This window comes from Anastrepha obliqua, chromosome 6 (assembly GCF_027943255.1).
Source record: "Anastrepha obliqua isolate idAnaObli1 chromosome 6, idAnaObli1_1.0, whole genome shotgun sequence".
Classification (NCBI taxonomy): Eukaryota; Metazoa; Arthropoda; class Insecta; order Diptera; family Tephritidae; genus Anastrepha; species Anastrepha obliqua.
In genome coordinates, this window is record NC_072897.1 from 19,339,514 (window position 1) to 19,347,102 (window position 7,589).

Here is a 7,589-nt window from a genome sequence, read left to right on the forward strand (position 1 = left end):
ATTGCTATAAAGTTCATATTTTATTCATCCTCAATGTTTTCAATTTCAACAAATGATATGAGTGGCTTATGATAGCTAAGATATGATACAAATGCTTTGGTTTTGATGTTGTCAACATATCTTTGAAATACCGTGTCAATTGTTGTTTTTTTCTGTCGATATTCACGACACTTTTCTGCATTATTTTTCGGCATAATTGCGGTAAACATTTAAGAATGAAAATATTTACGAATATAAAAATACGGGCGCAATACAGCACACGCGGTTGCTATTAAGAGCGTCGTAGCGCGTATACTACACAGACGTACTAACATACACACAAACATTCGTAGGACGCTTGGTTTGAATTTTTTATACATATGTATGTATGCTATACTATGGCCTAGCCTATGTACGTACATACATATTTGTGTTCTGAACTTCCAGCAAAACAATGCTTATTAATATACACATATGCATCTACATACAACCGCACACACAGGCCACTCACTTTATTCCTGTAAATGCATATGTCGTCCAAAGCTAAAATTCTATGCCTAGCGACTACAAGAACAAAATGCATTAATAGGCGCAGGCGTAGCGGCCATCATCCTAGTTGCCATAGCGCTGAACAGTTTCAACTATTGTACTGTGCAACAAAAACTCATCGTCAAAAAATTGATTTATAAATTCGAGCTCATAGTTCTAAGAGCAAGTACTTGCATTCATAAAACGAGCCGTCAATATGCTAATTTTCTCGACAATTCGAAAATAGTCAATAGTGGAATATTTCGCGTAGAATTATTTGCCAATATTCAATTTTTGTCAAGTCGAGTGCCCGCGGCTCCGTAAATATGTTTGCACCCATATATGTATGTAAATATATGTTTCTAAATGCTCGACAACCGCAGCTGCCTGTTCAAGGTTACTGTACAATAGGCCGGGTCGATTTGTGGGAAGGTAAAAAAATCGCCCATTGGTCTGTGAAAATCATATTCTAGGGATCAGAATAAGAAATTTTGCCGAAGGAACCATACCTCTAAAGCGATTTCTGATGTCCCCCAATATGGATCGAACTTTTTAGTTTCTTTTCTATAACTCACATTCATTCATTTACATATGTTCTGACTAAATAAATTTCTTAAGAGAAAAAATAGATAATATTATAAATAAATAAAAATAAAGAAAAAACATAGCCATTTAGCTGATTTTTTCATGTAAAGGCCAAAAATGGTGATATTTTGAAATTGGGGGACATCAGAACTCGTTTTAGAGGTATGGTTCCTTCGGCAAAGTTTCTTATTTTGATCCCTAGAATACGATTTTCATAGAGCAATGAGCGATTTTTAAATCGACCCGCCCTACTGTACATGCAATGCTGTGCCTATGAATGTGCGCTGTGCCTATGAATGCGCGCTGGATTTCTTGAGAAATTTTACCGTATATTTTGCTGTGGCGAGGCACATATGTACATACACACAACATATATACATATATCCGCATATATACATACATATATAAATTCACAAATTTAAATTTGCTTATGCCATCCTTCTGTGTGCCTGGTAATAAAGCATTTTCTATACATACATATATATACGTATATCTTTTTTCTTCTTCTTTTTGGTGTCGCTTTTTCGTTTCACTTTTTCTCAAATCACTCCCAACGATTCTAAAGAAGTTTTCACTTCAAAAACAAATAACTGCCACGCTAATATAGTACATACATAGAGCAGAATTGTTTTTGCACTTGTTAGAAAGAAACTCGTTCACTAGTGCGTATGTGTATTATTGGGCATACATGCATATGTACATATGTAAGTATGAAAGGAAGATGATGTTCTTACGCTTATGCATTATTGTTTTTCATATACAAATGTACATACATAAATACATATGTATGTATGTAAATGCTGTCGAATACATTAACTATAAAGTGACATACAATATAAAATAAGTGTTGATTTATCTTAAACCGTTTTATTTTCTGAATGCAAATACCTCCTATTGACATGTACATACATACATATTATGTATATTGTCATATACCATCATTTATGTACATATAGAGTATGAATGTATGTAATGAAAAACTTCATGAATTACTTTCAGAATTTATTAAAACTTATTCGTGTCGCGCGCATACATATCTACGTAGACATCACAAACCTTTTGTTCACAACGCAGGCGCAGAAATAAACGCTCTGCGTATATATCCTCCCCACGTGACTCGCCATCAATTCTCGGCACAAATTTTTTTTTTTTCGTTTTTAAATTTTTTTTTTTTAATGTAATCGTGAAAAAATTTGTAATAAATTTTATGTATCCGCTTATCATTTCAAAAGTAACAAAATGGTAAAAAAATAAGCAGTCGAAGAAATAAACGCACCGCCTATTTTTCCTCGCCACATGTTAGACTCGATTTCAATTCCCGGCGCAAACTTTTTTTTACTAATTTTTTGTTTTTAAATTCGTTTTTTTTAATGTAATTGAAAAAAAATTATGTAATAAATTTTACGTATTCGCTTATTATTTCAAAAATACGAAAATAGTCAAAATTTAATTGGTTTAATGTCGAGGTGAGAAATGTGTGTGTGTGTTGAGGTGAAAGATGTGTGGTGTTTCTAATTTTTGTGTGGGGAAAAGTCAGTGAGGTGTCTATAAACTCGGTGTGCTGAATTTCCTTACTTCAAATCTTTCAAATCTCAATTGTACTAAAAAAAGCTCACAGTAACATTTGCACCTTCTCATTGCATTAACATTCTCTGCTGTTACAAAGCAAAATTATTCTAATCAGGATATCATAGACATATTTAAACACTACCTCGACCCTTCACTCGTCAACGGACTACACACCACAGAAACACTGATGGGTAAAATTCAGGAAATATTCCCTCTCCACTTTAGCAATGTAAAAATCCGCTACACACAAACTCTACTTCAGGACATCATATCAGAGACAGAACAAGAACAAATTATCATCGAAGGACATCAACGAGCTCACAGAAACAGCCGGGAAAGCAAAGCCCAAATTTTACGAAAATTCTACTTTCCAAGAATGCATGGGAAACTTGAACAGTTTGTAACAAAATAATCAACTTGTCGTGCTCAAAAATATGATAGACATCCAGCAAAACCACAAATCCAGCCGACTCCCATTCCTCAATCCATATATTCCACTGAAAAAAAAAATTAATCCTTACAGCCATTGATAAATTTTCCAAATATGCTCAGGTAAAGATAATACCTTCTAGAACAATAGAGCATTTTAAAGACCCAATTAGAGAACTAATGATCGCAATTGGAATACCGAAACTTATAATAGTTGATAATGAAAAATTTCTTAACTCTGCCTCAATATCATCCTTACTTAGGGATGAAATGTCTATTAACGTTTACACCACACCACCTTACAGTAGCACAAGTAACGGACAAGTAAAAAGATTCCATGCACACTTTCCGAGATCATGAGATGCCTCAAAAGCAATCAAACGACAATAACATTCGAAGAACTTCTATTTAAATCAGTACAGGAATACAATTCATCGATTCACTCAACGACAAAAGATAAACCCATAGACATATTTTTTGGAAATAGAGTTTACAATGACCCACAACAATTAGAAAAGCAAAGACAAGAAAACATTACCTTACTTAAGAAAAAACAAGAGCAAGACCTCTCATATCACAATAAAAATAGACCAGAAAACAAGGATTTCTCACCAGGAGAAATAATCTATATCAAGATAAACAAGAGACTAGGTTCTAAACTAACTCCAAGGTATAAAAAGGCGAAAGTTTTGGAAAACCACAGGACAACGATTAAAACAGTAACAGGAAGAACAATTCATAAACCCCTAATAAAAACTGAATTAAATTTGCAGGTAAAATGGACAAACTTTTCATTCTTCTCATCACGATCACTACTTCTCCATCAGACGTTCAAGTTTTAGACTATGGTCAACCTCAACTTGTGACAATAGACGACGGACAAGAGAAAATACAAGACGGAACATTTAGACTTACTCACCTCATCGACTTAGGAAAATACGAACAATTTTTGACAGAAACATACGAAGCGATAAATCACCAAATCCCTAACGACCACTTCCTATATCCTCTCCTCAAACACGAAACCATTCAAACCTTTGAAATCCTAAATGCACTAAAACCTTCTAACACAAATTACAAAACGAAGAGATCAATTGATATACTGGGAACGGCATGGAAATGCATAGCCGGATCTCCAGATCACGAGGATTTAAAAATAATTACAAATAATCTAAATAACTTAAATGAAAATAATAATGACCAAGCAGTAATTAATAAACTATTTGAAAAACGAATAAATAATATAATCAATATAGTTGATAGGATGGTAAATACCATTAGAAAGGAAAACAATGTAGTAACAGAAATTATAATCAATTTGCAGAAGTCTGCCAGCTTTTTTAAAAACAAAATTCATTATATGAATTAATAACTTGTATGCACTGAAGCAACATGACCTACCTCACGAGCATCGCCTTATCATATTTTATGCAATAATTAGGGAGTAAATATTCGAATGATCGAATTCCTGCAAATGCAAAAACAATTTCTGCTGCATATGCATCGACGTATTTGCATGTGCTTATATGCACACTTGATGCCCTAACCTATGTCGTTCCATTGATCAAATCAATAAATTCTTTATAGAAAACGGTTCATTACCAGGCACACAGGAAGATGGCATATGCAAATATAAGTATGTGAATTGAATTCAAGTAAAACAATGCTTATTATATTAGTATACACATACAAATGCATGTACATACAGCCGCGCACACGGGCTACTCACTTTATTCCTTTAATTCCGAATGTCGTTCAAAGCTTAAATTCTATGCCTAGCGACTACAAGAACAAAATGCATTCATAGGCGCAGGCGTAGCGGCCATCATTCTAGTTGCCATCGTGCTGAACAGCCTAAAATAGTCGCGGCGGCGCCGAACAGTTTCAACAAAACCTCATCATCAAAAAATTCATTGATAAATTCGAGCTCATATTTCTATGAGCAAAGTACTTTCATTCATAAAACGAGTCGCCCATATGACAATTTTCTCGACCATTCGAAAATAGTCAATATTGGAATATTTCGCGTAGAATTATTTGCCAATATTTGCTAAATCTTAAATTTTTGTCAAGTCGAGTGCCCGCGGCTTCGTACATATGTATGCATCAATATATGTACGTAAATATGTGTATATGTACAATGCTGTGCCTATGAATATGTGCTGCGCCTATGAATGCGCGCTGGATTTCTTCAGAAGTTTTACCGTTTTATTTTGAGCTGTGGCTAGTGAGCATACATACACACAGCATATACATATGCGCCATATAAATTCACAAATTTACACTTGCATATGCCATCTTCCTGTGTGCCTGGTAATGAATCGTTTTCTACAGAGGATTTTGATTCAGTTGAGGGGAATTAACAGACCGTATTCGCCTGATATGGCTCCATGTGACTTTTTCCTGTTTCCCAAGCTCAAGTTGCCGTTCCGTGGAAAACATTTTGAGACAATTGAAGTCATAAAAGAGGATTCGAAGAACACACTCGAGCTTGACTTGTTTACAGTAGCACAGAAAACAAACTATGTATGTGACATATCACGCTGACATTTGCCATGTAAGCTTATAACAGTCCTACCAAAAAACAAAAAATTTATTTTTGCCATATGTCATCCTCATATTTGAGTAGAAGGTATACATATGTAGGTCATATTTAAAAGCTACGTAACATTCTTTGCTTCTAATCGACTGCTGCTAAATTTACATAATTCAGCCCCTTACTGTAAATTTTGGTGAAAAATGTGTTTGCGCTAGTACGAGGTAACCATAAATCCACGTTAAGGTTATGTTGTCCCAATTTGTACTCGGCGGTGCGTACCCATCCTATGATGTAGCACATAATGCGCGAGCCATGTCCTGATGCGCCAAACCATCAGCATAATACATCATGCATGCCCCTAGTTGTGCGTAACCATCAGCAGACGTAATATCAAACTGGTTTGAGTTTATCGTGAACGGTTGTGTTTTTGATTGCTACGCTATCGAAGTTATTAAATATGAACCTAAATCATCAGTTAAACAGTGACATTAGTGTATTATATTTATTCTTTTTAACTATTTTATCTTATTTTGAACTAACCATGCCGTGTATATGTGTCAACAAAGTTTGGCGTACGATAAGTGCAATGAACTTTTTCACTTAAATTGGTATCAATCTACGACCTGTTGATTGAGAATATTTGCTTAAAACGGGTAAGCAATTTATCTGTAACAAGTGCGACGCTGTTCGATGTCCATCCCTGCGTGCTTCATCAGCTACTATAAACCAAGATGATGATAACGCGCCAATTAATCAGCAAAAAGAAGTGTACACCGTTTACGTCGGTGACAGTTTGCAGCATTATAACGCTGCTGTTACTAATACAGCTAATGCTGCAAACAGTGACCGACGTAAAGTAGTCCCCTGTAAGCTGTTACGATCAAACTAATGGGAGCCCCATATAAATGAAAAATTACTTCCCTTCCGTACCGTTGTATGGTAGATTTTATCGCAGGATTTTTGAAAATTCCTGTAGAACCGTGTCAGCTGATTCCTCTTTCACCACATAGTGTCGCAAACCGTACAGTTGGAAATCATTTACAAAATAAACTTGGAAAAATTTTAATTTTTGTTAAAATAGGTTAAAAACAATGTTGAATAATGTTAATTATAGATAAATGAACTATTTGGATTTGTTGGTTTTTGGCTTTGGTTTATTAAACAATGAAAAATTGTAACTGATAACGCGGATGAGTGTAAAAGTATGTAAGCAAAAATATCCATGACAACATTGTGTAGATACAACCAAACACATACGCATGCAAACCGATGTATTGTGTGAATATGTAACTAAATGAACGCAGTTATTCAATACGAGATGAGTTTTGCTCAATTTTGTGCTCTCTAGGGGCTGCGGTAAGGAACTACGATAAACGCAGCAGCATAAAACGAAGCTGACGCCAATTGCTACTGCTGGTGCTACTACGTCCGTTTACCCACCAACATCTATGATGCTTGCAAAAAGACGACGGCAATGCCGCCTTCTCTTGCACCTACATCGAATCGGATTCAACTGGAAGTGCCAGCTCAATTAGCCATGACTGATGTCCACGCAAGTTGGGAAAGTTACTGATCGCCATTCACTTGGGAGTGGCCAGGACGATTCTTCTACATATGGTTCAAGCAGCTCACAACGTCCGGGATTAGCCCACGTATCCTCTGGGTAGCTTCCAAATACCCGTTCGGGAGTGAGCTAACGTGAGAAGGCGAATCATTCCAGGATAGCTGGTTGTGCGCTGGGTTTGGGACCCGCCACTTAAAAATCCCCCCCAATAAAAAGAACTGCAAAGCCTCGGATGAGAACTGCCTTTACTGATGACGACCCCTGCAAACGAAATAAGGAATATGATTTGAGGGCATGCACCTGGAATGTCCGGTCCCTTAATGGGGAAGGTGCCTCTGCCCGGCTGGTTGATGTCCTCGTGAGATTAAAGGCTGACATCACTGCCATCCAAGAGAT